The 21040-nt window shown below is 47.0% G+C and overlaps 1 long non-coding RNA gene across 1 annotated transcript; it reads right to left on the bottom strand.

The window, feature by feature from the left end:
• Positions 1-812: 812 nt before the first annotated feature.
• On the bottom strand, positions 813-1963 carry LOC117096867. Its single transcript, XR_004442685.1, has 3 exons — positions 1832-1963; positions 1516-1693; positions 813-1194 (listed from the first exon to the last, which is right to left on the bottom strand). It is a non-coding gene; the product is annotated as an uncharacterized LOC117096867 (long non-coding RNA).
• Positions 1964-21040: the final 19077 nt, after the last annotated feature.

Below are 21040 nucleotides of genomic sequence, written 5' to 3'. Positions count from 1 at the left end.
GGTCTGAAGTCATATTTAAACCATTAGTTTTGTATGAGCTTCCTAATGTATCTTAATGTTTATGAGGTGACTGATGAATTTTACATAGTTTGGTTTTTCAGCATAAACTGTAGATTTAAAGATTTGGGAGTAAAACTTGCCATTGTTCTGTCTCTAGAGAGCAGCAAAAAGATGGGACATTTGCAAAAGAAGTTCCACTGAACTTCAAAGAAACTTCTCCCAAGAAAGGAGGGCTCAGTCTCATGGATTAATATTAAGGTTGAACTTTTTTGACGCATGTTATATATGTGTACACCTTCTCTGGTATTATCTGTTTAAATATTTATCACATATTTACTGGAGATATTAAATATTATCTGTTTAAATATTTGTCAAACATTTGCTGGAGATATTTATTATTGGTATGTAACAGCTCTGTATTACAGTTACAGGAGAGGATGTCAAAAACAACATGAAACAGAAGAAATCTGTGGTCACTCAATGCAAGGGGTAGAGCTCAGTAATGTGTGAGGTCACTAGCAATAAAAAATTAGCACGAAAATCTTGTTCATCGTGAGGACCCTAAGTGATTGAGAGGAATTAAATTACAGAAGGAATAATTTCTTTACATGTGAATTATGTATTTTAGAAAGAAGCTTATTGAAGTTCATGGAAATAAAAACGAATGCTGATGCTTAGGCCAGGGAGGGCAGTGGCTTCCAGTGGTCTGAGCAGCTGCAGGAGAGACACAGACCACAGGTTCACTTGCAGATGCACACACACCCTGCAGGGCGCAGCAAGTCCCGGAAAGTAGCACACGGTGTTTCCACCATTTTTATTTTATATAAACTGCAATACCATTAACAAGCAGACACTCAGTTATGACTACAAAGTAAGAATACACCTTAATCTTTGAGAAATAAACTTTTGGGGAAATATATATAATTGTGTAAGTGTAACTGTTAAATAATTTTGTGTTGGATTAAATTAAATGAATATTTATTCAACTGTTGGCGTATACCTGGTGTATTAGTCCATTTTCGCCTTGCTATGAAGAAATATCTGAGGCTGGGTAATTATAAAGAAAAGAGGTTTAGTTTATAAGGAAAAGAAGAGGTTTCCTCCACAGGCTATGCAGGAGGCATGGTGGCATCTGCTTCTGGGGAGGCTTTAGGGAGCTTTCACTCATGGCAGAAGGCAAAGCTGGATCAGGACCTAGAGAGAGAGGCAGGAGGTGCCACACCCTTCCTGAGAACTCCCTCAAGAGAACAGCATGGAGCGGAGGGTGCTAAGGACTTCATGGAGGATCCACCCTCATGATCCGGCTCCTCCCACCAGCCCCACCTCCAACACTGGGGGTTACACTTGAATGTGAGATTTGGGCGGGGACAGAGACCCACGCCATATCGCCTAGTATGGGAGTTTGGTGATTGTTCTCATGTATGCTTTAGATCATATAATTAAAAGAAGCAGTTACGTTAACTCTACCTCTGAACTAAGTAATTCAGGAATATTTACGGTGTATAGTCCCCATACCTTAGCTCTAACCGCCACCGTTCTTAGGCACGCATCCTCGCTGTGGTCTGTGGCGTGGGCTGGCACAGGTGACTCCCATTGAATGGGAGGGGGACGCCCGCTGTTCCTCATCATCCGTAACTGTTCTGTGATCTTACATGGCTTCTGCATTCTGCTTGCAACAAACCCTGCTGATTGACTGAAGAAACAAGATGATTTAGAGGTTAGGAGACCTGTCTATGATTACACAACAAGATTAATGATAATTGCTATGGAACTGCTCCAAGCAATGCTTATCTCTTAGGGCAAAGGTAAAGAATAAAGCAAAGGACCATACCTTTAGACATAAAGCCCAGAGTGCATTGCAGACATGCACACAGTTTCCCTGCCCAGAGTGCACTGCAGACAAGCGCACAGGTTCCCTGCCCAGAGCACATTGCAGACGAGCACGCAGATTCCCTGCCCAGAGGGTATGGCAGACATGCACACAGGTTCCCTGCCCAGAGTGCATTGCAGACGAGCACGCAGATTCCCTGGCCAGAGTGCACTGCAGACATGCACACAGGTTCCCTGCCCAGAGTGCACTGCAAACGTGCACACAGTTTCCCTGCCCAGAGTGCATTGCAGATGTACACGCAGGTTCCCTGCCCAGAGTGCATTGCAGATGTGCACACGGGTTCCCTGGAGTGAAATTTGGTATGAAGACGGGTCCAATTGCTTTGAAAAGGTGAGATTGCAATCTGCAAATCACCTGGAAAAAAATAATATAAAATGAAAAGAGGACTTGTGGGTTTTTTTATGTTTGTTTTTTACTTATCCTCTGTGGCAAACTATTCAAACAAGCATGGATGACATTGATTTTCTTAGGATCTTTCTGTAATTTAGTTCTTGACCTGATAGCAAAGGAGGACTCAGAGCGTTTTCACCTCTTCATTTCCCCCAGCAGTGAGTCCCCAAGTGTCCAAGGTATGGCCTAGACAGAGAACTCACAAGCATAAACAAAACAGGCAAACAAACAGAAAACAGCAGGTTGATGTTGTACACGGACCTGACCCATCTGATTATTACCATTTGCTAGGCTCCATCCAGGAGACGTCAGTTCCAAGAACGAGAGGGAGGGGACAGGTATCGTATCTTTCCACAACCTACTTTTACCAGACTGCAGACAGAATTCTGACATGTGGAGACACCCGCTAGCAAGTAGGCACAGACCTGTCACCCATATGTTTCTGGTGCATTCCTTCCTGTCACCACCCCCACCACCTCCTAACATGTCCTGCCATGCAATGTCGTAGGTTATTTGGTCTCTTGGTGAGTTTTCTATAAATGGCACCACGCTGTCTTTTGTGTCTAGCCTCTTTTGTTCAATATGATGTTTGAACCACACCCATGGTATGCCACATAGCAACAGTTCATTTATTTTGTGTGTGTGTGTGATGGAGTCTCGCTCTGTCGCCCAGTCTGGAGTGCAGTGGCGAGATCTCGGCTCACAGCAGCCTCCACCTCCCGGGTCCAAGTTATTCTCCTGCTTCAGCTTCCTGAGTAGCTGGATTATAGGCGGGTGCCACCATGCCCGGCTAATTTATTGCATTTTTAAACGGGGTTTCACTATCTTGGCCAGGCTGGTCTTGAACTCCTGACCTTGTGATCCGCCCACCTCAGCCTCCTAAAGTGCTGGGATTACACGAGTGAGCCAGTGTGCCAAGCCAGTTCCTTCATTTTTACACTGCATGTAGTAGCAGAATGTAACTATATCCCTGGGAATACAGTTACAGTTTAGTAGCAGAATGAATAATAATATATCCCCATGAACATAGTTGCAGTTTATCCACTCTGCTACTAACACAGGATCCAGTTGTTTCCTCTTTCGGCTGTTGCTGCCCTGACACTTGCGCATTTCTTTTGGTTGGATATACAAAGAAGTGGAATTGCTGGATCATAGATTATGCGTATTTATCATTTGTTTGTTTCTTTATTTAAGCACATGGTGAAATGGACAGATCATAAGGATACAGTCTGATGAGTTTTGACTGTTATATACACCCATGTAACTCACACACACATCACATCAGGGAAGAGCCTTTCTATAACTCATGCATTTTCTTTGGCCTGGTTCCAAGCATTCACTGTTGGGATTTCTAGCACCCTAAGTTAGCCTTTGACATTTGTCCATCTTACAGGAATCATCCTTCTCTCCGCTTGATGGTGACACTGCAATCTCTTTTGTCTCCTGACCAGTGGATGGGCATTTGGGTTATTTCTAGTTTGTGGCTGTTATAGATGAACTTCCCTGATTCTTCTTGTATGAGACGTTTCGTGGACATGTGTTTTCATTTCTCTCGGAAGTGGGTGGATATTCATTTCTCTTGGAAGTGAGTGGATATCTTGGGGTGGTGTGGATGGGTCTTAGGGTAGACAGATGCTTAACCTTTTAAGAAACTGCCAGTTTTCAGAGTGGCTGTGCATTGCATATCCAACCAGCAGTGTGCAGGAGCCCCTGGCAGTCCACATCCCGCCAGCACCTGGTGTTGTCTGTCTGTTTTGTTGTAGCCATTCTAGAAGGCATACGAAGTGGCATATTCTTTTTGTGAGCCGGAGTGTGCAGCTGAGCCTCAGGTTGAACTGGCCTGCTGGTCTGGGGGTCCAGGCAGAAGAACTGTGGCCCTTGTGTTCCTTTGCCACCTTGTTTTCCCAGGATGTGAGTGGGGATCTGGTTCCAGTGGCCGCCATCCTTTTCTGCACCAGCACCCCACACACACTCACACTGCCGCATCCTCAGTAGTGAGGGTGAGGTGAATCTTGCTTTTTTCTCCACTTTACCAGTTAAACACAAAGATTATGTGTGACCTCTGGCCACTTGCTGTGTCTGCATCAGTTTCATTATTTGCAGAATGAGGGTACTAAAAGTAGTTATCGCCAACAAAAATCACAGAAATACAGGAGCTCAGACATGAAGCAACTAGAACAATGTGAGATATCTTGTAAGTACTCAGATTGCATTAGCTAGTGCTAGTTATGTGCATGCTTCTTATTGAAGAAAACGGAAAGCATGTAGCATTTCAGTAAAGTTTCATTTGCATTTAAGTTTCACACCTACATTCAGCATTCTGTCCACAAAGATCAAAGATGCTGAAGATAACGGAAAATTTCCAGCATATACCGGAAGGAACGTGGAGCTAATAGAAAAAACAAGATTCAGAAGCACTAACCAGTTTTAGCTAGAACGATGAGATAAAAGAGGATATCCAGATATGTAGTAATTCAGTACACAATAAAATAATAACACATTATTTTAGTGAATTATATTTAAAAAATATAAATTATATAAGAATATTTTAGGAAATACAGATTTTAGGTTTCGTTGGAGAAATATGATTATTTTCCTTTTTAAATTATATTGTACACATATATAGTTGTGTTTGTATGATATTTTAAAGTATTTAAAAACATTTTAATAGATTTTGTAATTACAACCATTGTAGAGTGTAAATAGAGAGATGAGTAAAATACTTTCTGATGTGAAGAAAGCCTGTCAGAGTCATCTTTTGTTTTTTTTTTGGAGGATCGGGGAAAGGAAAAGAATTTAGAAGAAAGGCATAGGTTTTACAGGTAAACATGATCTAAAAGTTAGCCATGTAAAACCTAAATCCATTTCAGTGTTATAACCAGAATCTGCCCAATGTGTAGTAAAATTCCACCTAGGAATAATATATATTTCACAATTGCTAAAAGAGTAGATTTTAAATCTTCTTACCACAAAAACAGTAAGTATGTGAGGTGGTGAATATGTTAATTAGCTTGATTTAATTATCCCACAATGTAAACATGTATCCACACACCACCTAGTACATGGCCATATGCAATTGTATATGATCTGACAATTAAACAAAAGTTGAATGGAAAATAAAATCCAAATTAATTTTACAGAGTGTGTTTCAGTATCAGACATTGGATTTACAATGTTTTACATTGGATTGAACCATGTGACGTTGCTGGTTTTTTTTTTTTTTAACAAGGTTGAATAGACCAGGTGTGGTGGCTTACACCTGTAATCCCAGCACTTTGGGAGGCAGAGGCAGGCAGATCACCTGAGGTCAGGGTTCAAGACCAGCCTGTCCAACATGGCGAACCCCCATCTCTACTAAAAATACAAAAATTATCCAGGTGCGGTGATGGGCGCCTATAATCTCAGCTACTCAGGGGGCTGAGGCAGGAGAGTCGCTTGAGCCAGGGAGGCAGAGGTTGCAGTGAGCCGAGATTGCGCCATTGCACTCCAGCCTAGACAACAGAGTGAGACATGAGACTGTGTCTCACACACACACACACACACACACACCACACAAAAGTTGAATATTGATTATTGACCATTTCATGTAATTTAATTGTATATTGGTAAACTTACACATCAATGCCAGCTTTATTAAGTTCCTCATAAAACGAGGAGGGGTATAAATAAATAACTGGGTCAATAACAAATACTTAGTAAATGAAAAAAATAACGTTTTCTTAAGCAAAGAGAAAGGGAGAAATTTAAACAAAATCCATTAAGGTTTCAAAGAATGGTTGGCAGAAGCTAACGGTGACCAGGAAAGTAAGCAAACAGCCTCCAGAGGAAGAAGTGTTTTCGTATGTTTACCAATATTTACCATCACTAGAAAGATTTCTATTTGCAAAACTCTCCACAGGAAGGTATTTTCTGGGAGCATCACCCCGGAACTGGAGTGGGATGAGTGTTGGGAACCGGGTTGGTCATTTCTTTGTGGTGTGAACAGACAGGATTCCCCAGCCTTAAACCTAAATGTGAACTAGACTCACCTATTTGTTCATACATTTAATCTGTTACAACAAAAAGCATACTGTTTTCTTGCCATTACAAAAGTAATACATGCTTATTATAGAACAATTGGAAAAAAACGAAAGAAAAAGAAACAGTTTTCAAAATCTCACCTTCCAGAGTCACATTTCTACAACTCTGTTTAGGGTGCATTTCTATCTTTTGGGAGCCTTATATTTTATGTTAAAAACGAAATTACATAGTGCACACAGTGCAGTCACACCTACTATAGGTGTGTTTTCACACCACTATAAAGAAATACCGGAGACTGGGTAATTTATGAAGCAGAGAGGTTCAATTGACTCACAGCTCCGCATGGCTGGGAAGGCCTCAGGAAACTTAAAATTATGGTGGAAGATGAGGGGAAGCAAGGAGCTTCTTCACATGGCAGCAGGAGAGAGAAGCACAAGCAGGGGAAATGCCAGATGCTTATAAAACCACCAGATCTTGTGAGAACTTACTCATTATCACGAGACCACCATAGGGGAGACTGCCCCCATGACCCAGTCACCTCCCTCCCTCAACACGGGGGGATTACAATTTGAGCTGAGATTTGGGTGGGGACACAGAGCCACACCACATCACATGGGTAACCTGTGCTCTTTGCTTGGCATTGGGTGAGTGCTGTCCTCTGTCTCTGTCACCTGCCCTGGCTCATGGTTACATGGATGTTCAATCTTTGTTGGTGCATGTAACAGGTGATGAATCTGCAGCTTGGATGTAGGTCCCCAATCCCTGCTGTGCTGTCTGCCGGGTGACTCCTTGTTCAGCCCCCGTCACCCACAGTGCTGGTTCTGTAGGTCTGGGCCTGCACTTGGCCACCTGTGTCTTTCCTGCTAGGAAGTCCCTGGGAGCACCAGCCTGCTCCTTCTACTTCCTGCAGCTCACCCAGTGAGCACCTCAGTGTTTTCTTTTCAGTCTTGAATACATGGCTAGTGATTATTCATGTCGAATTCTCTTTGTTAAGTCATTGGGTCTGTGTCATCTCCCGACTCGACCTCGATAGACACACCTGCTACCACACGTTCACAGGCAGCTAAATATGTGTCCATCTCCATTTTTTTTTTTGAGGCAGAGTGTCGCTCTGTCGCCCGGACTGGAGTGCAGTGGCCAGATCTCGGCTCACTGCAAGCTCCGCCTCCCGGGTTTACGCCATTCTCCTGCCTCAGCCTCCCGAGTAGCTGGGACTACAGGCGCCCGCCACCTCGCCCGGCTCGTTTTTTTTTGTATTTTTAGTAGAGACGGGGTTTCACCGTGTTAGCCAGGATGGTCTCGATCTCCTGACCTCGTGATCCGCCCGTCTCGGCCTCCCAAAGTGCTGGGATTACAGGCTTGAGCCACCGTGCCCGGCCCATCTCCATTTAATATCTTTAGAAAACAGACACAAAAGGTGAATGGCTTATGTACATTGGAAAGGTTGCTCCTCAGAAAGTTGTACTAATTCAAACTTTCAACAGCCACGCCTAGGCACTGTGTTCTCACACAACTTTGCTAGACTGATTATTACTTTTTAATTGCATTAATTTCAAATAAGTATAACCTGTTTAAATAATATGAAATCAACAAAATATAAATATTTATAACTAATTAGATAATCCTGAAAGGCAAGGAATTAAAGGGAATTAAATTCTATGCATAGTCTAACTTTTAGACCATTTTTCTCTTATAAGGCATTTACTATAATAAGGCAATGTGTTTTAGAAACATTGGTCTGTTTATTCCTCATAAGTTTATTCCTCATAATGTATATATAAAGTATACATTAGCCTTCCCATTATACGATGGAGAAACTGGATCCCAGTAACTGACTCGAGGCCCCTTATTAGGCCAGCCTGTGGCCTGAGGATGTCAGACTTCATAGTAACCATCACAGGAGGGAATCCTGTGGTTTCAGAGCACGGGCTCTGAAGGCGGACCTCCTAGGGACCCTGAGGCTGACCATACTGTGAATCCCATTGTCTACGAAGAAATGGGCACACAGAAATCACATGGAATGCCTCCGCTGCTCAAGATTCTCTGGAGAAACACCTCTCCCACAGCACCCTGCCTTTGGCATTTGTGGCTAGTGATAAAGCACTGGTACCCAGTGTGGTCTCCGGGTGGATGCAGGTACATCCATGCGGTCCTGGCAGGCTCCGTGGAGGAAATCCAGATGATCCCTGGAGGACTCTGCCTGGTCCGGTCCCTCCTGTTCTCAAGCTCACGGCCTGCCGAGGTCCAGTCTAGACTGCCCTCAGCCGTGCTGCCCCTTTGCTTGTAGGGTGCCCTTGGCTGTGAACGCCTCCCCCAAGGTGCCGGGGCACGCACCTGCCCTCCCCCCAGACCTCTCCCGTGTCCATCCTACCAGGCGTCCTCCCTGACGCCACCCAGGGCCTCATCTCCCTCTATGGGCTCGGGTCGCCTGTCTTAGAATCGGTGCAAAGGCACATCCACGTCTTCCTCTTTGTGGAGGATGTGTCCCACCACTGGTTCCTCTTTAACAACTGGTTTCACGGTGGAGGGAGGCTGGCAGGGTTTGGAGGCTAATTTTGCCCATTCTTTACTCTTACAGAACCCAGACAACTTCGGGATGCTTTCTGCTTGAATTCCCAGCCTGCCATTTCATTCTCTTTGTGTCTAGCCCATGTCAGGAATGCACTCGGCAAGCAGGCACTCAGGTAGGTGCTCAGACCTAAATGCAAACAACCGGCAGGATCGCTTCAGCCTTCCAGGCAATGTGTCCAGTAACTGATTGCATCCTCTTACGAAATTGAGGGTTCTCTGAGCTTGAGTAAATGCAGTAAGACATAGGGGCATTTTGTCAGCAGTGTGTCCAGCTAGAACACGGAAGGAAGGAATTCTAGGTTGTCGTGAAGTCTGTGGTCGCCTCGTGAGTGTCCCTGAGTAAATTGTGGGTCAGTTTCTCCTGCATCGCCAAAGACTTGAAACAAGCAGGACTTCAATGTCAATTTCCAAAAGAAAATTCTTAATGAGAGAAATAATATTTTGTTGCTTTTTCTCTTTAGCAGCAGTCGAATGAATTGACTGAGATCATTTTATTCGGTAAAAAATTATAACAATGATTTCTCATCTTCTCCCTGTTTCCAACTAATACATATTTTTTATTTTGGTCACACATATGTAACATAAAATTCAATGTCTTACCCACTTTTAAGTGTGCAGTTCAGTGGCATTAAGTACATTCACACTGTGGCGTGAGCATCACCACCGTCCACCTCCAGACCCTATTCACCTTCCCCAACAGAACTCGGCCCCATGAACCCGTACTGCCTCCAGCCTCTCGTGTCCACTCTCATGCTCAGCTCAGATGTTCACTCAGCAACTTTAGCTGTTTTGTTTTGTTTTCTAATTTGGAAAGAGTGTCTAAGGCAATGGGGAGTGTTGTAGGTGGCAGAGTGGTGGACGTTTGCTAGAAAACAGTAATGGTGTGTGTTGGTATGTAGGTGGAAAACGTCTATATGGCTATTTTCAAACCTTTCTTCCCGTGAGTTACGTTTATGTGCTGTATTAAACTGCAAGGTGCTGGAAGGTGGCTACATGCTTGGACTTCATTTGTTGCACATCATTTGTGGAAGGCTGCAGTAAGCACTCAATACTTTGCTGTTGATTGATTTCAGAACAGATCGATCAGATTGCAGAGCTCTGGCAGGTGCCACCGGCTGCCTAATTCATCATTCATCAAAAAGCCTTCTGAAAGTTGGGTCTCTAACAGGTGGTTTGGGCCACTTTCCTCTCGATCAAGGGGGCGTTCTTGACATGTGGGTTTATTATTTTCTCCTCACATTTTAATGCCACTCATTTGATTTGATGTCTGGGTCCAGTGAGTTGGCACAAGGGAACCACTAAGTCCGGATACGCCCTGGTGGCACCAGGGCCCTGCTTGGCTCAGACACGCCCTGGCGGCACCCAGGCCCTACTTGGCTCCCCTGGCCAGAGCCAGAAGAGCTCCTCTTTGTCAGGAAGTCTGCAGGTTTCAGACACTAATTCTCTGCTGGGCATGCATCCAGTAGGGGTGTAAGGAGTGACAGACTGATGGAAAGGCACAGCACCTTGGCTGGACGGGCTCGTCCTGTTTCTGGGCGGGCGGCGCGCACGCCTTCCGTGTTTGGTGGAAAAGTAGCCTGTGGTGAGAAGCAGGGAGCCCACTTCCTCCTTCTGGGGACGGCTTGGGAGTGCACTGGGGGACGTGTATTGCTTTGTGTGTTGACAGCTCAGGAAAACTTACGCTTCTGTCAGAAGAAATATGTCTTTTAGGTGGAACTGGCCTGAGTTAGAATCTCAGATGCTAAGAAATCAGATAGACTTTCCAGGAAAAAGGTGCGTTTTCGGTCGTGCTGTGAGTGGCTGTGAGAAGGGTCTGATTTGCAGCTGAAACAGGTTCCTCAAGGGACTGTGGCTGCCCTAGCTGAGAGGTCGCCGCAGGTGAACCCCAGCTTGCTTCCTAATGCTCTGTGCTCAGGAGGGGAAGCTCCCAGTGGCTCAAATGACCCTGGTGCTGCCTGCAAAGTTCTCCAAAACAGGGACAGGACCAACTTGCCACTCCAGACACAGGATAAAAATCGCAGCAGAGCAAGACTCACGCCGGATCACACAGTGTGGTGACTTCCTTTCCTTCGCACCCCTTTTCAACCTTAACATACTGAAGGGGAAGGGCTGTGGAGAAATCGGGATGGTGGGTGGAGACCAGGAAGGGCGCAGGGAGCCACCTGTGGAGTCTGGAGGACCACGTGAAGATTCTGTGTCTGACGTGAACATGCTTGCCAGGTGTCCCGCGTGGTCTCTGACCACCACGAGGAGAGCCTCCCCCTGTGCTTGCCTTCACCCTGTCTCCCCGTGAACTACGGGGCAACTATGAAAAGTCACTCGTGCCAGCCCTCCCCACCCCTCCCAACATGGTGTAGCCAGCCTCTCCATGGTCAGTCTGCATGCAGCTCTGCCGGTGAGCTGATGTGCATGCCCAGAAAACCCGCCCCTGCCGAGCCCCTCAGTTGGAGACCTGGTGCTCGCTGAGGCCAGACACCTGGTCCTATGTCCTGCACACCCTGGTGAACACCAGAAACCCGGGGCACAGGGAGGGACCCTTGTTTGCCTGTGGAAAGTGTTAACAGGAACTTGAGGCATTTAGATCACGTGTTAACTCTGGGCATCATTGAGGGATGTCTGAGAGCTTGAGGTGGGGAGATGCAATTTAGCTTCTCAGGCTGGCCTGGGTAATTAAACTGCCAATGTTATTTATGAGTTTTGGTCTTAAAGTGTTGTGCAAGCACCCAGAGGCTTTCTAGCAAAGGGAGTGCTATTTTCTTAATCACATAAAATCTTAAGGTCCTGGCAGCTGCTCTTCAGAGGGTGTTTCCTGTTGTTGCGGCTTAATCTGGGGGTGAAGCTGTTGATTGAGTTCCCGTGAGTGACAAGAAACAGCAGAGATTTGTGCATTTCCACGTACAGCAAGTCCTGGCCCCACCCACTTAGTGCTACGCCTATCAGTTGTGGGAAAATTTACATTTCCAGGAAACTGCACACAATTGGGTAAAGCGTTGGTCCTTCAGGGAGAGAAGAATAATGACCATCTTCTTCCTCTGTCTCCAAGAATACGAATACATTATTTTAAGGACCAAAATGGTCGAGCCCATGACTGTACCATGAATAGCCCTAGACATTAAACAACGGGTTAAGTAGCTCTTGCTGGCTATGAGCCCAGCTCTGACACTGCCTGGGTGTGGGGTGCTAGGCCCCCAGTGCCTGAGTTTCCGCATCTGTGAGCCCAGCTTTGACACTGCGTGGGTGAGGGGTGCTAGGCTCTCAGTGCTCTATAAGTCTAACTCTGACACTGCCTGAGTGTGGGGTGCTAGGCCCCCAGTGCCTGAGTTTCCGCATCTGTGAGCCCAGCTATGACACTGCATGGGTGAGGGGTACTAGGCCCTCAGTGCCTCAGTTTCCACATCTGTACGCTGGGTCTCTAAATGGTGCTGACCATCATGGAGTGGTTGTAAGGAGTTAATGACTCATATGCATGAAGTTCTTAGAACAGGCCTTCCCCTTTGCCAGCACTCAATAAATATCAGTTATTATGAGCAATATTAGGGTCAGGCTATAATAGTGAAGGGTGCTGTTTTGTCCCTGAGAGGACTGGAACCTAGATGGAATGAGAAATAATCACAGCAGCCATCATTTGAATTTCCCGTGTATGTGGGGCAGCAGACTAGCACATTGAGTAAATATCTCAAGTAAATACAAATCCAGGTGGAAACAGAGAAGGAACCTGTGACAGAAACTGTGCAGCCAGGAGAGGCCAGATCTACACGCGCTCAGAACACAGGGTGTCGGCAAAGGTTCCCCGAGAGTCCATTTCAACCAGTCGTGAGAAGAGACGGCAGAGCTCAGACGAGCAGGTGCGAGGAGCGAGCTGACTGCAAACAACAGCAGAGGACATTTCCTGCGATGGCGGGGAATCCCTTTCCTAGGTGTCTTTTAAAGCAGAATGTTTTCCCACCCTGCGGGGAGAGGGCTGTCCGGTGTGAACCTGCTGGCGAGGAGGAGGGAGTGAAATATTTACAGAGCATCCTCCGTCAGGCTGGATTTTCCGAGGTAGGGAGCAGCAACCACTGGAGCCGTCCCTGCGTGGGCTGGTCTGGGCTTGTGTGAAAACCTTGGCGAGGAGAGGCCCATGCCAGCGACGTGGCTTCCTAAGCAGGACATCCAGCGAGTCAGTCACCAGCGCGGGTGCCTCGTCCTGGCTGTGGAACATTCTGGGCTGCACCGCCTCTGCTGGGGGTGGGGCTGCAGGGACCCTCAGGACCCTCATGCGCTCGGGGAGGAAGAAGCCTGGGCTGAGTCCCCATGCTTGTGGGGAAGCTCTGAGCATGGACACCGTGGCCACTGACCACTGGGGTGAGGACCTCACCCCTTCCCTGCACGTCTATGCTGGGCCTTGAGGGAGGGGTGAGCACAGCCCCCCGGCCAGCAGGGCAGCTGGGAGAAGCTAGGGGGGCAGCCGGGGGAAGCTATGAGCGTGAGGAGCCAGGGGTCCCCTTGGGAGAGGAGGGAGTATGGGCGTGGAGGGAGTATGGGCATGGAGGGAGTATGGGCATGGAGGGCGCCTGCTGCCCAGGCTCAGCCCCCAGAGCCAGGCTGGAGAGGGAGGGCATGGAGTCACCAAGCATGTTAGAGCCGGATGCAGAGGCACCTGTGTACGCATTCACTTCCACAGGAACCAGCAGGGTGTGGAGGAGGCACAAGGGGATGGGGTGAGTCCTGCTGGGGCTCCAGTCCATGCCCAGCAGCTGTCAGTGATGCAGAGAAGGATGTGACCCCAGAGGGCCAGAACACCCTACCCGAAACTGACTCTGGCTTCAGAGGCTGAAGGAACAAACTGCATCCTCTGGAGCCAGATGGACAGAGGGCTCCTTGCCTGGCTGCTTGTTAACCTGGTGGATACTGCTCCGTCCAGGTGCCTGGGAGCCCTGCACAGGGAAGGGGGGCCATCCCCCTAGGGAAGGGCGCTCCTCAGACCTCCCCAACAGGGAGGAGCATTTATAGGGGTGAGACTAGGCAAGACGTGGAAAACGCTGGGTTGCTCTGGCTCATGGGGACCTTGAGGTTTCCAGGCAGTGGGTGTACATTCCAGGCCCACGTGTCCAGCGAGGGCCTGCCCGGGGCCTCCTTGCCCCCGGCCTCCCGCACTCCACTGTTTTCTTTGCAGCCAGCACAGTCAGGCTGTATAAATACTGTGCTCACCTCTCCTGGAAGAGAGCCCAGGCAATAGCAGGTGCTCAGTAATACTTGAATTCCAGAAGGCACGGGTGCAGGTGAAACTGTGAAGGGAAGAGCTCAGCTGTGGGCTGCATTTTCTAGATTGGTGGTTCCCAAATTCTGGTCCTGGAGACCCTGAGCATTGGGTGTGGGTGACAAAGCAGGAGGCTTGTTCACAGTGCAGACTTCTGGGCCCCACCAGGTCCTGATGAGAGAGGCTGTGGAAGCCGCATTGTCTGATGGTGACCCCCAGGTCCACGTCACCTTTTTCTCTCTGTTGAGTTCAGTGCTGTCACCCTGTCTTGGCTTTGGGGCAACCACAGACTCACGTTTGGGTCAGAGTGTTGAAGGGAGATGGAGCAGGCGTTATTGGGGCTGAGCAGGGCTCGGTACAGGAGTGTGTGGAATGAACACAGACATCTAGAGAATATTAATTAGTAAGAGGAGCACGGATAACACCCACTGCCCTGCTTAAAAATGAGAGATTCGGCCGGGCGTGGTGGCTCAAGCCTGTAATCCCAGCACTTTGGGAGGCCGAGACGGGCGGATCACGAGGTCAGGAGATCGAGACCATCCTGGTCTACACGGTGAAACCCCGTCTCTACTAAAAAATACAAAAAACTAGCCGGGCGAGGTGGCGGGCGCCTGTAGTCCCAGCTACTCGGGAGGCTGAGGCAGGAGAATGGCGTAAACCCGGGAGGCGGAGCTTGCAGTGAGCTGAGATCCGGCCACTGCACTCCAGCCTGGGCGACAGAGCAAGACTCCGTCTCAACAAAAAAAAAAAAAAAAAAAAAAAAAAAAAAAAAAAAAAAAAAAAAAAAAAAAAAAAAAAATACAAAAAACTAGCTGGGCGAGATGGCGGGCGCTGTAGTCCCAGCTACTCGGAGGCTGAGGCAGGAGAATGGCATAAACCGGGAGGCGGAGCTTGCAGTGAGCTGAGATCCGGCCACTGCACTCCAGCCTGGGCAACAGAGCGAGACTCCGTCTCAAAAAAAAAAAAAAAAAAAAAAAAAATTTCCACCCAGTTCATTGAAAATTGATGTCATCTGTAATCCCAGCACTTTGGGAGACCGAGGCAGGCGGATCACCTGAGGTCAGGAGTTCAGGACCAGCCTGGCCAACATGGTGAAACCCCATCTCTACTAAAAATACCAAAAATTAGCCGGATGTGGTGGGGGGCGCCAGTAGTCCCAACTACTCATGAGGCTGAGGCAGGAGAATCGCCTGAACCTGGGAGGCAGAGGTTGCAGTGAGCCAAGATCAGGCCGTTGCACTCCAGCCTGGGTGAGAGAGCGAGACTCCGTAGAAAACAAAACAAAACAAAACCAAAAAAACACGAAAAACAAAAGACAATTGATGTCAGAGATAGGATTCAGATTCTATCTTTACCGCTTGATTTGGGATGTTGCGTTTTAATAAAAAGCCCAGGTGTCTGCAAAGAGACAAACACAGGAAGTGGGGCCCCGTGGGCAGTGCCGCCCGCATCTCTCTAGAGCTGACCCGGTCTCATGCCCTCCTGCACTGGACCCCGGGGCGCCCTCGGGGCCACCGCGCCCTGCGGACTGCAGCAGCTTCTGGAAGGACCCTCCCGGCTTGCGTGTTGGACAGACAGCAGGGTCCCTGTCAGCCCGGTCACAGCTGAACGCTGCACTTAAGGACTCGGTCCCCGCACAGCCTGGCTCCCCACAGTCACAGCACACGGAAACTCCCAATGCTTTGCTTCCAGTGGACACTGCGTGTGAGCCGCGTGGGTGGGCGGGACTCGGCCTCCCTGTTCTGTGGGAACCTGCGCCTCCTTGTGTGGGTGGGGCGCCCCCTGGTGTCCACGCGGGGGGACGCGGGGATCTTCAGCCTGACCCAGGGCTCCAGAAAGAGGCAGCTGCGGAAAATCCTCCCCAAAACGCAGCAAAAGGCGTCCCCTTTCCTTATGAGAATTACAGGGAAATCTCCCAGCAGTTGGAGCAAGTGACAAACGGCGCGAGGTCCCCACATCTCACCTCCAGGACAAACGGTGGAGGCCTCCACCTGTCACATCCAGCGGTCCCAGCCACCACGCAGTGACATGCGGTCTGCAGAAGCTGCTGGGGGCCACATCCAGCCCCTTCCCTTTGCTTTCGCGCCTCCCTTGGCACCATCTTTCTGCCTCTTTTTAAATAGCTCCTTTCTTTCCTTCAGGTGTGGACTCAGGGAGACCAGGGTTCAAATTCGGGCTCCAACAGCAACATATTTTTCCCTGACTTTGGAAACTCCCCAGGCTGCACTTTTCTCACCTGTGAGATGAATGTGCAAAAGCATCCACTTCTAGAAACGCTGAGAAGATCAAGCGCATTAGCACCGCAGCAGACCCAGGACGGTGCCCGGCAGGGGCAGCCCTCGGTGGATGTGAGCACCCTGTGCTCCGGTGCTTCCTCCTGCCAATCCTCTTGCTCCTTGTCTCAGCTGCATCTGTCCTCCCCTCAGGACGCTCCTGTCAGACACCAATCTGAATGTTTAATTATCGTTATTACTATTAAATGGCTTTGGTCTCCCAGCTAACAAATGCCAGTTTACTGGTGCAGCAGAGTTCTTGCTTGCACTGTTGATTATCTAGCACACAGAATCATTTTGCATGCAGAGGTGGAAGAGACATCTTTGAGCAGCTGGCGGAACGGGCACATTTGAGAGCTGAGCGTTTGGGAAGCGTTTACCATCTCTTAAATCAAGTGTAGCCTAAAGCTACACTACCTACATACCTTAAATTCAACCTACAGGTTCTGTGTACACGGAGAGCTATGACGAGAGCAGGTGTAAACAGACCGTAGCCCACTCTTGCACCAATCACCGAGTTTTGGCCAAAGGCAGCCAACTGTTCAAGCCATGTTCAAATACCACAAACGCTGAGATGTAACCGATCGGCTGTTTCTGCACCTCACTTCCATCTTCTGTGCATCTCTTTCCTTTGTCTGTCCTAAATATTCTTCCACCACGTGGCTGTGCTGGAGTCTCTCTGAACCTATTCTGGCTGGGGAGGCTGCCTGATTTGTGAATCGTTCGTTGCTCAATTAACCTCTGTTAAACTTAATTCTGCTAAAGTTTTTCTTTTAACAGGGGTATTGGTGTGCAGTTCACATCAGGGATGTGTTTGGCACACACTGGCTGGTAAGGAGGACCTTTTCCCCTTCACGTGTGGGTGGAAGGAAACAGCAGGTCTTCATATGCTGCTCATTCTAAGGGCCTGGATTTCCAGGGATGACAATACTACCTAGTAAGTGGATGGCGTTGTTTTTTTGTTCAGGAGGAGAATCTTCAACTAATTGCATGTAATTTCATAGCTATCCTGAGGAAGCACATCAGCACAAGCAAACACAGTCACTGCTGTCCTCTCAGTGTCCCGTAATTACTTTAATGTGTGTGCACAATCGTAGCCTGAGAGGACTGTGGGAGATGCGATCCCGTATTTAGAAATGGGGAATCACTAACAACTGTGGGAAACTCTCAAGGACATCAGAATTTCAGAGAGGTAAGAAAACAAAATGATGTTTTAATCCTGTTTAAAATCAGTATGCACGTCACAGCTGAACAGAGAAGGTGAAAACATGAAGACTAAAGAGACCCATGATGAGGATACATGAGGAATGAAGTTCGCTTTTCTATTTCTGAATGAGAAGGTTGAAGGGCTATTTTCTAGAATGAAAGAGAGCTGAACTCAGAGATCTCAACTTTTTGGGAAATATAATTAATTAATTTTTTAAAAACTACGCTTATTTTTCAAATAATCACGGACCTACCGAAGAGCTGGTAGCACAGGATGAAGAACTAGATGATGTTCTGCTGTTCAAGAATCTTTTCATTTCCAGACAAATTTCAGGATCAGCTTGTCGATTGCTACCAAAAAATAAATACCTTCAGGGGTTTTGATTGAAGTTGCCTTTTGAAAAAAATGACATTATTGTAAGACCAATGCTACCTAATTTCAAGATTTATTATAAATGCATGATAATATTTAGATTACCATAATAAGTAAGATGTATTATAAACCTGTGGTGTGCAACACATTATATACCACAGTGTATCATTGGCATAAAGGTAGACCAATCAACAAGACAGATTAGAGTGTCTGGAAATGGATCCACACATCTGTGGACATTGGACTTTCAGAAAGTGTTTAGAGACAATTCGGTGGAAAAAGGATAATCTTTTCAACCAATGATGCTGAAACTGTTGTATACCTATGTGCTCCAAACTAACAAGCAAACAAAACTGCTGTCCATACCATGCACTAGATTTTTAAAAAACTTAAAATGGATCATAAAACTAAATGTAAAACTTAAAACTATGAAAACTCCTAGAGAAAAGCATAGGCAAAATCATTGTGACGTTGGATTAAGAAAAGCCTTCCTAAATATGACACCAAAAGCATGATCTCAAACAAAACAAAACCCAACACACATACGAAACCCACACTGTAAACATAAATTATGTAAATTAAAAACTTCTGCTCTTTAAAAGATGATGTTAGGAGAATGAAAAGATAAGCCACAAACTGAGAGAAAATAATTGCAAATTACATATTTGATAATGATGGATTTACATCCAGAGAACATCAAGAACTCTAAAAACTCAATAAGAAAACAGACAACTTGATTTAAAAAAAATGGGCAAAATATTTGAACAGACATTTCCCCATAGAAGATAGGTAGATGGCAAATAAGGACCTGAAAGATGTTCAACATTACTAGAGATTGAGAAAATGCAAATTTAAACCACAATGAGACCTCAATATACACTTTAACATGGGTAAATGATAAAGAACGGCCATGCCAGGTGTTGGTGAGAATGTGGAAAAACTGTACTTCTCATGCACTGCAGGTGAGAAAGCAAAATGATGCAGCTGTGGAAAATGGTGTGGAGGTTTTTAAAAGATAAACACACCTGCCATGTGATTTAGCTGTCCCTGGGTGTGTACCCAAGAGAAAATAAACTACAACATCTGCACACAGATATTCACAGTAGGTTTATCTGTAATAGCTAAAAACTAGAAACAACTCAAATTGCCATCAATAAAGTCGTCGGTAGTAAGCAAATTCTGGTATGTTGACAAAATGGAATACTACTCAGCGATGAAAAGGAAGGCACTGTTGATCCGTAAAGCAGCACAGGCAGGTCCAGAATCATGACAGAGCAAAAGGAGCTGGACCACTCTAGGGAATTTGCTGTGTGATTCCATGAGCATAAAACTCTGGAAAAGGCAGAGTCATCTGTAGTGGCAGGAGGCAGAGCAGCCGCAGTCCTGCAATGAGGGGCCCAGGGAGGAAGGGGCTGCTGGAGGAGACACCATGGCCATGGACAGGGCAACGCTGCCCGTCGTAACCGATGGGCTCATGGGTGTCCAAACGTCAGAGGGCATCAAACTGCACTGTGGATATGCTGTTAATTGTATGCCAATGATACTTCCTCAGTAAAGTTGTTAAGATGTTAAAAAAACAAACTAAAGTTACCGGCAGTCAGAGTTTCCCGTGTTATGACACTAACTTGAAACATAATTGATTTCGTTTGTTTTCCATTTTGGTGCCTATTTTCTTTCTTGTTTCATTTTGAATTTAAATATGTATGTTTTCCAAATCAAAACCATGAAGCAGGGAACTCTGAGAGAAGCCTGACTTCTGTCCTCATCGCCTGCACCCACTTCCTTCCCTCTGACGAAATAAAAATTGCCTTGGTTTGCTTTTCCATTCTTTTTCAAAAATAGGAGTGAATGGCCGGGTGCGGTGGCTCACGCCTGTAATCTCAGCTCTCAGGGAGGCAGAGGCGGGAGGATAGCTTGAGCCCAGGAGTTCAAGACCTGCCTGGGTAATACAGGGAGATCCCGTTCTCCACAAAAAGGAAAAAAAAAAAAAAAAGACAAAAAAAAATAAGCGCAACTCCCCTTAAAAAATAGGAGTGAATGGTACACACACACACACACACACACACACATACACACACATCCCCCTCTCTTTTTCAATCAAGGCTGCAGCCTGGCAGGGCCATTGCACCCCAGTGCTTGGACACACGAATCTGCTGTCCAGGTGATGACTGAGAGGAGCCCCTGGTGATCTGGAAGCACTGCCGAAGTCTGGAGCAGCCTGGGGTCACCAGGTCCAGCTAGTCCCCATTGTTTAGGAACAGAAATGGAGCTTCACACCTAGTTTCACCGCTTCACAGCCTAGCTAGGCTTCAGACCCGTGGGTTATAAAGACCTCATTAGGAACTTCTGCTTGGATTCCTCCAAAACCAGGATCTCTGCCCAGATCTAGGTAGTTCCTGGTCAAAGCAGGTGCATCCGTGTGGCAGAGCACGGCTGGAGAGCTGCCCTGCAGGCGGGCTGTGCCGCACCTTGGCTGGAGCCAGAGTCCACGCTTGTCCACCCAAGGCTTAGAGCGAATGTAGGGATCACGCCACTGTTGTTCACGGCTCTGCCTTGAGACCTCAGGGATTTTCTTAGAGGCTATGGGAGCCTCATTTCTACTCCTAAGAAGCCAGAATGATGTGAAGTGTGGAAAACCGACTCAGTTTTTAAAAGGAAACACGTTTACCACATTAGAATCTAACTGTAGGTGACTGCCACTGGTACATTTCTACCTAATAGCTTACAGGAAATGCATGTCCACCCCCATGATAACACCTGTGTTCCCAGAATCATTCAAGAAAATGTTATACATTTCCAATGAGAAACCAAGTCTGCCATTTTATAACTTTTAGCATTATATTCCTCCCACAACAATGACTGAAGCAGAGGAGGTTCAGAAGATTATCTATCTATCTATCTATCTATCTATCTATCTATCTATCTCATCAATAGATATGCAGTGTGTATGAGACAGAGACAGAGGGAGATGGAGAGAGAGAGATGGAGGGGGAGAGGGAGATGGATGGGGAGAGGGATGGGGAGAGGGAGATGGAGAGGGAGAGGGATGGGGAGAGGGAGATGGATGGGGAGAGGGA

The sequence above is a fragment of the Trachypithecus francoisi genome, unplaced genomic scaffold (assembly GCF_009764315.1).
Source record: "Trachypithecus francoisi isolate TF-2019V2 unplaced genomic scaffold, Tfra_2.0 Lachesis_group15, whole genome shotgun sequence".
NCBI classification, from domain to species: Eukaryota; Metazoa; Chordata; class Mammalia; order Primates; family Cercopithecidae; genus Trachypithecus; species Trachypithecus francoisi.
This window is presented reverse-complemented; position numbering and strand designations above follow the sequence as displayed.